The sequence below is a fragment of the Hordeum vulgare genome, chromosome 2H (assembly GCF_904849725.1).
Source record: "Hordeum vulgare subsp. vulgare chromosome 2H, MorexV3_pseudomolecules_assembly, whole genome shotgun sequence".
Classification (NCBI taxonomy): Eukaryota; Viridiplantae; Streptophyta; class Magnoliopsida; order Poales; family Poaceae; genus Hordeum; species Hordeum vulgare.
Genome location: NC_058519.1, coordinates 588,405,375 through 588,416,359, shown reverse-complemented (window position 1 = coordinate 588,416,359; position 10,985 = coordinate 588,405,375).

The window sequence follows — 10,985 nt, the reverse complement described above, 5'->3', positions numbered from 1 at the left end:
TCCTTCTGGCCTAGCACGGTTATGAACATATTTGTTTAATACTCCATTGAAACTCGCGAAGGGTAACATATTGTGTAGAAATACAGGACCGAGAATGGAAATCTCGTCGAGTAGGTGAACTAGGAGATGTGTCATAATATTGAAGAAGGACGGGGGAACACCTACTCAAAACTGACAAGACATTGGACCACATCCCTTTGTAGCCTTTCCAGACGTTCTCAATTGATTACCTTCTGAGATATTGCATTAAGGAATGCACATATCTTCACAATGGGTAATCGAACATTTTCCGGTAGAAGCCCCCTCAATGCAACCGGAAGCAATTGCGTCATAATCATGTGGCAATCATGAGACTTCAGGTCCTGGAAATTTTTTCTCTGCCATATTTATTATTCCCTTTATATTAGGCGAGAAGCCAGAGGGGACCTTCATACTGCTCAGGCATTCAAAAAAGATTTCCTTCTCTGCTTTGGTAAGAGCGTAGCTGCTTAAGTATTGACGCCCTTTATCAGTCTTCTTGTCGTATGGGTCTTTCATACGTTCCTGCTCCTCCCGTGCTTCTGTTGTATCTTTTGTCTTCCAATACACACCCAGGAAGCCTAACAGGTTCATGCAAAGATTCTTCGTCACGTGCATCACGTCGATTGAAGATCGGACCTCTAGGTATTCCCAACAGGGTAGCTCCAAAACTAAAGATTTCTCTTTCCACATGGGCACGTGTCCGGTAACGACGTGTTTCAGAACAGATTGAACGCCAGGACCCTTTCCAAAGATTACTATTTTATCCAAATCCTTGACCATAGACAATACCTCATCACCAGTAGGGAGGTTAGGCTTCTTCCGGTGATTTGCCTCACCGTTGAAATGCTTGCCTTTCTTTCTTACGGGATGATTGGTCGGAAGAAATTGACGACACCCCAGGTAGACAACCTTCTTAGATTTTTCCAAATATGTACCTTTAGTCTTATCTAAACAATGCGTGCATGCATTGTATCCCTTGTTTGATTGTCCTGAAATGTTACTAAGAGCAGACCAATCATTGATGGTTAGGAACAACAATGCTCGTAGGTCAAATTCCCGTTGTTTGTGCTCATCCCACACACGTACACCTGGTTTGGACCACAACTGCAAAAGTTCATCAACTAATGGCCTGAGGTACACATCAATGTCGTTGTCGGGTTGCCTCGGTCCTTGAATGAGCACTGGCATCAAAATGAACTTCCGCTTCGTGCACAACCAAGGAGGAAGGTTGTAGATACATAGAGTCACGTGCTAGGTGTTTTGACTGCAGCTCTGCTCCCCAAAAGGATACATGCCATTTGTACTTAGACCAAACCATAAGTCCGTGTACTTTCTCTCGATTTTTCTCCACTGCGACCCGTCGACGAGGTGTCTCAACTTACCATCTTTCTTACGCACTTCTTTGTGCCATCGCAACAACCTAGCATGCTCATTGTTTCTGAACAGACGTTTCATCTGTGGTATTATAGGAGCATACCACATAACCTTGGCAGGAACCATCTTCCTGGGGGGCTCGTAATCGCCCTCAATATCATGAGGGTTATCTTGTCTGTTCTTGTACCGACATGCAGTGCATACCGGGCATTTATCCATATTCTTGTACTTCTCACTTCAGTACAGGATGCAGTCATTATGCATGCATGTATCTTCTACACATCTAATCCAAGAGGGCGGATATCCTTCTTTTCTTCGTACTTAGTCTCGGGCAATTTGTTATCCTTTGGAAGCTTCAGCTTCAATATTTTCAGTAAATTCTCAAATCCCTTGTCAGATAAACCAGTTTCTGCCTTCCATTTCAATAGTTCTAGTGTGGTACCGAGCTTTGTGCTGCCATCTTTGCAATTTGGGTGCAACAACATTTTATGATCCCTTATCATGGCCTCCAACTACAGCTTCTCCTTGTCTGTATCGCATTCTGGCTTTGCATCAGAAATGACCCGACCAATACCATCAGCGGGCTCATCTGATGTCGGTTGTTCTTCACCTGCTTCTTCTTCATTGTATTTCACTACAGTATCACTGTATTCTTCACTTAACATAGGATAGTTGTCGTCATCATCTTATTTTTCATTTTCTTCCATCCTAACCCCTCTTTCTCCGTGCATGGTCCAACAATAATATCTGGGCATGAAACCTCTCCGAAGCACGTGGCCTTGAATGGTTTTCGAGCTAGAGTACTCCTTGACGTTTCGACAGTCAACAAATGGACATGGCATAAAATTATCCACTTTGTTTGCCTCAGCCACATCGATAAATTTATGCCGGCCTGCAATAAATCCTGAACCGCGTCGTTAGCCGTACATCCATCACTTCCGTGCATCAATCTGCATCGTACATGAATAGTGAAATGACCATCGTACATGGACACATGGAATATTTTTGTATCAATTGCAGATGAAAAGGACAGGGTTGCTAACCTCGGTCGAGGATACCATTTTGTTTGAACTTATGTGTGACTTGGGCATTTCATTAAACACCTCTTGTGCGTAGCAAAGGAAAAAAATTCTAGCACCCACCTCCCACACATCCAACCAGAAAAAAAGTGGGTGGGGAGGGTCACTAGTCTTGGTTCGTAATATACTCCGAAGTGCGTCGGTCACCGTACATCCATTGGCGGTTTATCTGTATTATGAAATTAAGTATATCAAAAACCCATTGCAGAACATCATGAATAGATAAATGACCAAATTAATACAAATTCATCATCACATTAAAACCAAAGTACAGTAGTCATCAAATGTTATTATTGCAAAAATAAATACATAAAGTTCTCTCACAAAATAATATACAACTATGTAAAACATTTAAATGCAACAACAAATGCGATCAAAATCACAATTAAGGTAACAATTGACCCAACAGCATAATGATATCAAGCCTCTTTATCAATGGCATTTATCGAATATTCCAAATCTTCAAGCGCATTGCATCCATCTTCAAGCGCATTGCATCCATCTTCAACCGCATTGCATCCATCTCGATCTTGTGATCATCGACGACATCGACAACATGCAACTCCAGTTCCATATTCTTCTCCTCAATTATTTTCAATTTTTTTCTTCAAGTAATCGTTTTCTTTTTCAACTAAATTTAACCCCTTGACAAGAGGGTCGGTTGGAATTTTCGGTTCACATACATCATAGATAAAAACATCCATTTTGCGTTGGTCGGCATAATTGTCGTCATAAACAATAAATGAAACAAATAGTTATAAAAGAAAATATACCACGTCCAAATCATAGGCCGAACGAGGGCCGACGTGGGCGGATACCAAAACCATCACACTATATAATAACTAAAAATAATAAAAGTAAGAAATTTATACAATTATCTATCTAAATCTTACAAGTAAGATTTTTTTTAAAAAAAGAAGAAGATAAGAACAAGAGGCTCACACGGTGGCGCTCGCGACGAGATCGGCGCGGACGACCGATGACGGTGAGGACGGGCACGGGACGACACCCTACACATGTGCAGACTCTAAAAAGTTCATTTAAGCTCAAATTTTGCATCTAAATCAAAAGAACTCCCACATACACTCCTACACTAAAATCCACAAACCACTCTACTTCTAGAGCATTTGAAATGAGCTAAACTGACAGTGAGAGATGAAAGTATTAAGTAGCTAACCTTTTAGAACACTTGTGTAGTTGGTGCACCGACAAACCTAGACAAATATTGAGAAAAATGGAGCTTGGAGGTCGATCTTGGAGAAGAGAAATCTTAAGTGTGACTCGGGCATTTCATCGAACACCTCATGTGCATATGTAAGCAAAAACAGAGTGGCACACACCTCCACCCTTCCACTGCCAAAAAACAGAGGAACTGGGAGGGGGCGTTGGATATATATAGGCAAAACTTTAGTCCCGGTTTTTTTCTAAAACCGGGTCTAATAGCCTACCATCTAGTCCCGGTTCCAGCCACCAACTGGGATTAATGCTCTGCGGCACGCCACGTGTCAGTCGCTGGATCTTTAGTCCCGGTTTTTTGCACGAACCGGGACTAATGCATCGAACCAAACCGAGGCTATTGCCCCGCGAGGCCCTGGCAGCTCGAACCAGGACCAATGCCTGGCCGACCGAGGCTAATGAAACTTTGGGCTCCGGCCAAAAGCCTCATTTTCTACTAGTGTAACACAGATAATGGTATATCCTTTGTTACTGCGTCTGCATGAGCTTGTGCTAAAGAAGGGAATAATCCATGCAATCAATGTCTTTCTACTAAAATGCACCATAATTTCTAAACATAAAGAGGTTTATATTCGCCAAAATAATATCAATTGTGCAATACATATTAATAAGATTCTTCTGAATGCAAGTTGATTGGGTGTTATGTATATATGCAACCATGAGTGTAATAATATTTTTCTCAAAAGGTGATTGTTGTAAGATTTTAGCATGATAGTTTCTTCAGTAGAATTAGACAGGAGATCCCGCCATTTCCTATAGGGCTTAATGTTTACCTAGTAAAGTGCTCAGTAAGAAACCTAATATATTATGCGTGAAGCCCAAACTTCTTCCTCCTTGTTGCACCCCTTAGATCTGTGCTATGTATCAAACAAACATGGCATGTACTTGGCTCAACATAATCAAACGTGCAATTGCATACACAAATGAATGGTCTAATAAAAATCATTATTTTTAACTTCCACGACCAAGGATTCAACACTCATTTTCCTATGACACATGGGCTGATAATAAAAATCTGGGAGTGTTGCATACAAAGGGTGGCACACACATCACCAAGATTTTTCATAGGCCCACATTCCAGTCTCTCTTTAGATCCTCTTGAAATCCCACGCTGCTCTTCAAGATTCACCGTCACCCCTAAGATCTATCATCGCTCCTTAGACCCGCCACTAATGTCTTCTAGTACCGTCTTCACCAGAGATGGCGTCAAGTTGGCACACAACCACTCTTTGATCAAGCCCTCCTCTAAGCCTGACGAATGGCTTGCATGATCCCACCGCATGTCAGCTCTGTGTCCTTCTATCCCCTTCTTTCCCCTCTCCTTTATCTCTTTTATAAAACTCGCCGAGAACCGGAAACCCTCAATTTAGAAGAACATGACCATATATTTCAAGAGTTTTCACCTCCCTCACCCCCTTGACTGACATGGCATATTGATGGCTGGTGAGATGACCATGATACGATCCTTAATATGTTTTATACCCCCATGTGTTGTAGGTGTTGGTAATATGTTGAAGCTTTGTTTCACTCGTGTTCTAATAACCGCTAAGCATGATTTCATTTTTGTTTTTTATACTACTGTAAGAATTTTATAAAGGTAGTTCTTCAAAAGAATTTGATGAGAGCGCTCATTATTTTTGGAAAGGATTCACGTTTTCCTTGTAAATAGCTCACTAATAAAATCGTATGCATTTTATGTGAAACCACCATATTATTCCTCTACTTCACACCCCTTCCTCGCACTGCCACCACTTCCGTTTTCTTCAACCATTATACCCCCTCCACCGCTCCCCTTCTAGTGTTGTAGTTATCCCCTAGCTCCATATTCCAATCTTTCTTGAGATCCTCCTAAATTCCACAACTGATCCTTGAGATCCATCATCACCCCTTAGATCTACCACTACTCCTTAAACCCATCACTGATGTCTACTAGTACAATTTTCGCTAGAGATGGTGTCAAGTTGGCAAACTGCCACTCTTTGTTCACACACTCCTCTAATCCCAATATGTGACTTGTGCGACCCGCATCAGTGCAACACCCGATCACTCTCTCCCCCTTTCCTCATTTCCTTACCCTATCCTTCATATTTTTTGGATATCACAATAGGAACCACCAACCCTTAATTTAAAATAACATAACCATATATTTCAAGAGTTTTCTCCTGACTCGACCCCTACGAAGATGAGGCGTATTGATGTTGATGATCTCGATGCGATGCTTAATATATTGTATAGACCCATGTGTTGTAGGTGAACATAATACATTGCAGTTTGTTTCCCTTGTGTTCTAATAACTAGTAAGTAGGATGATGATGCATTCTAAATTTGGTTTCCTCTTTGTTTCATTATGATTGTAAAAAAAATATTATGCTAGTTTCTTCAATATAATTCAATGACATAGCCCATTATTTCTGGGAAGGTTAAGGGATAATTACTTTTATGCCCGTGGTTGTGTCCCACTTGACATTTTTACCCATAATTTCCAAAACCCCTTAATTTTGCCAAAGCCACTTCACTCCTTTTATGCTTTTGCCCTTTGACGGTTTGACCATCACTTTGAAAACTTCATAATAAATTGTACCAACTAAAAAAAGCAAATAAGATATCAAAATGTTCATAAAAACATTACCTACATGTGCATGTCATTTGTATTCATGACAAAACTATTGCAAAGTCTCCATCTAAGTTTAATCTCATATGATCTTAGCGTGAAGAGTAAAATCTGAACGAAAAAATCTAAAAAGATTTGGTGGCAAACATTTACCAATGTTTTTAGTGCTTGCCAAGTTTCATCAGGGAACTACATTCGTAGAAGTCATGGCACCAAAAAAACTGATGCTCCAAAATAAAAGCATTTTGGGGTGCTGATTCGGTAGCACAGCCCTATTATATGTTTGAGAACTTATTGAACGTCGGCCCCGTGGAATGTGATGAAATGTGGAAGTATATTGAAGGCTTTGTGATGGCGAATAAGGACAAGGAAATGATTCTCGTGCCTTATCATACCACACAAGTTATTCGCTAGCCACTATAACACATCCTTTCGTACATTTAAATCATCCCTTTGCACATATCATGGTTAATTTATTTTATGCAGTGAGAACTCCATCCTTATTGTTCTATACCCGCAAGTATCCTACACGCTCTATTTGGACTCATTTAGTAAGACACGCAAGAAAGATTGCACTTACATACAAAATGTTTTATATGCTACTCTCTTCAGCTTCAACGTTAGGGGAGGCCACGTCACGCGCAAAAAAACATAGAATTGACATGATTTGTTTCGACAATAACACTAACTTATGTTGTGTTAAATAACCGGAAATCAGTACGAATGATACCTTCTACGCCATCCATCACATGCACGAGTTCAAAATAGACCAACATAGACTTTGTATGTCAACTAGAGCCGATTCCTATGTCCTTGAATGGACCGCAAACTTAGCATCCGAATCCAATGATAAACTCAGGCTTGGTCTCTATTACATCCAACAGTCGCTTGTGTCAATCATCTACACAGATGTCATTCCAGATGATGGGATGGTCATTCGCGACGCACCCAAACGTGGGATGATGTGGAGACTCACATACAACTACAGGGTCAAAATTTCTCGCCTTTCACAAAGCTAGGTGATAAATATCCCGTGCCTCAAGGCGACATGTAAGAAGTGACTGACGATGATGATGCATGTTTAGTACTTTTTGTATGACTAACATTGAATTTGTGTATGAAGAAACTTTGTGCTTTAAACAGTCTTCCTAAACTTGTGTAGCGCTCTAGTCTCATACGATGAACTTTGTTATGTTTACCATGTTGCTTCTATTTGCTCACATTTTAACTCTTTCTCTTGGTGATGCTTAAGTATTATGTTACATATTATCTATGCACTTACTTATGATGAGTCGTGTTAGGGATATAGAGGACAAAGAAGTGGTATGCCATGTATAGAGGAAAGGTTCCTAAAGTCAATGACGAGTGGTCAGAGTGTCCAACCCAAGTGAATCGCTTCTCAGGCAACATCCACAAAGGGTTTGAAAGTAAAAGCAAAGTGGAAGCTAGTTACTTGAAGTTGACACTAGTGGAAGAGAGGAAGAAGAGTAGGTTGAAGAACTACTTCATAGTCGCTTCCTGCTCATTATCATCGTTTTTCTGTTGTATGTGAGATAGATTAGATTAATGATGAAACATGTTGTATGTGATCATATAGTTGTATTAGAGACTTGTAGTAACTTGTATCACTATTTAGATGATGATAATACATTGTTGTATCACCACTACGATGATGATGAGACATTGTTGGATCATATTGTTTCAATGTTAAATATATAATTGTTATATAAAAATTGATATAATTGTTATATAAATACTGCATAAATACGTAGAAAAAATGTTAAAATTAGTAGTAGTATCAGACTATTTAAGGTGGTAGTAGCGCACTGTTTAAGGTAGTAGTAGTGCACAACACACACTACTATTACACAGAGGTAGAAGTGGTGCGACGTCCACATCCGCGCTATATCTAAGTAGTAGTAGCGGAGGTGGCGCATGTGCTACTACTAACAGAAGTAGTAGAAATGTGTGGTGGCACTTGTGCTACTACTACCCTTTTCCCTAGTAAAACTTTGGGAGTGCTGCATCCAAAGGATGGCACACACATAATTAGGATTTTCGGTAGTCCCACCTTCCTCTCTCTACCTATCTATCTATCTATCCTTCGAAGTCCACCACAGCTAATTGAGATTCGCGACACCCCTTAGATGTAACATCACTACTCAAACCCCACCAATGATGTTTCTATTACCATCATCACATATATGATGTAAAGTTGGCAAAGCACTACTATTTTATAAGGTGGTCCTCTAAGCCCAATGTACGACACAAGCAAGCCCGCCACACGCTAGCTCCCCCCTTCGTCTCCCCCTTTCTTCCCTACCCCCTCTCCTTTATGTATTTTGGAGAACTCGACATGAACCAGTAACCCTCAATTTATAAGATAAACCATATATTTCAAGAGATTTATCATACATCACCCCTTCGATGATGGGGTGTATTGGTGGTGACGATGATACGATCGGGATGCCATGCTTAACATGTTTCATATGACCATGTGTTATAGGTGTTGATAATATGTTGCACCTTTGTTTCCCACATGTTCTAAGAACAAATCTGTCAGATGATGATGTGTTCTCAATTTGGCTTATGTTTGGTTTTATCTTTATTTTTTAACAATTTTATTATGGTATTTTTAATACAATCAGACGGTCGACCCCATCATTTCCGAATAAGTTTTATATTTTTCATAAAAAGTGAGCATTAGTAGAATTAATGGTGTCATGTGCAAAACTCCATACTCTTCGTCCGCTTTGCACCCCATCCTTGCACCGGACTAGCTTATATCTTATGCTCTTATACTCCCTTGATTACTCTCCCTCTAGTACCTATATCATTATATTTTTTACCTTCACAGAACCATAATTCAACACCCATGTGCCCATAAAACATTTGTTGATAACAAAAATGTGGGAGTGCTGCATCGAAATAGTGGCACATCAAGGACTAAGATTTTCCATAGCCCCACCTTCCACTCTCTTTTGATCCTCTTGCAATCCACCACCACTCCTCTTGATCTATTGTCACCTCTTAGATCTACCATTGTTCCTAAGACCCGTGCTAGTATCGTCTTCACCAGAGATGATGTCAAGTTGGAAAACTACCACTCTTTTAATCGTAAGCTTCACTAAGCCAATGTGCGAGCCCAAGGCAGATCGTTCCATATGCCTCTCTCTCCCTTTCTTCCCTTCCTTCCCATCTCTATTATCGCTTTTCACAAAATTAATAGGAAATGGTAACACACCATTCACAAGAACATAACCATATGTTACAAGAGTTTCCTCCTCACTCAATCCCCTCCGATGACAGGGTGTAGTGGTGGCTAATGATATGATATGATGTGATACTTAATGTGTTCTAGGAGTTGATAATATGTTCCAGCTTTGTAACATGGTGTTCTATTAAGTACTAAGTAGATGATGTGTTTTAAAATTGGCTCATCTTTTGCTATGTTTTGATTGTTATAATAATTTTATTATGGTAGTTTCTTCTATAATTCCATGGTAGAGCTCTTTAGTTCCGGAAAGGTTTAGAAGTTGCCCTCTAAAGTGCTCATTAAGAATATCAAATACATAATATGTGAAACCCCATCTTATTCCTCTGATGGTACTAGCAAACATTTCAAGTGTTACCCCTTAGGGGTACCATTAGTATGTGTTCTACTAACTATTAATTAGGATGATGATGTATTTTAAATTTGGTTCATTTTTTGTTTTGTTTTGATTATAGTAATCATTTTATAATGGAAGTTCCTTCAATATAATTCGATGGTACAACCCGTTAGTTCTGCGGAAAGGTTTAGTGCTTGCTCTATGAAGTGCACATTTATAAAATCAAGTGTATTATGTGTAAAATCCACATCTCCTTTCTCCGCTTTGCACCCTTTCCATGCCTCACCGTGGCTTCCACCTTTCGTCCTGATGTCCCAATGAGCACTATCCTTCTAGTCCAAGTGTTATCATCTATTTTTTTACTTTGGCAACCCACGAGTCAACACCCACATGTCTATGACACATAGCTTAAGAAAATTTTGGCAGTGATGCATTCAAAGTGTGGCACACAGATAGATAATATGTTTCATAGTCCAACCTTGCACCCTCTCTTTAGATCCTCCTGCAATCAATCATCGTTCCTCAAGATTCACTTTCACCCCTTAGATGATCCATCGTTCCTTGAAACCTCCACCGATGTGTGCTAGTGCCACCGTCACGAGAGATGATATCGAGTTGGAAAAATGATATTCTTTGATTAGGCGCTCCTCTAAGCTCAATGTAAAACATGTTTGATCATGTCATATGTTAACTACCTATGCATCTCTCTCTGTTTCTTCACTAACTTCCCCTTTCCTTTATCATTTTTTGAAAAACTCAACATAAACCGACAATCCTCAATTTACAAGAACATGACCATGGGTCAAGAGATTTGTCCTCTCTTGCAATTTTGACAGAGAGCTCGTTATTTATGAAAAGTCTTAATGCTTACCTTGTGAAGTGCTCATTATGTGTGAGACCCCATCTTCTTCCTTAGTTTTCTCACCTCTTCCTTGCGCCATCATAGCTTCTGTCTTCAACACTTACACCGCTTTCAAACTATCCCTCTAGTGTCGCTACTAATTACTCTTGGAACCCAAAATTCAACACCCATGTACCTATGTAACATGGCTT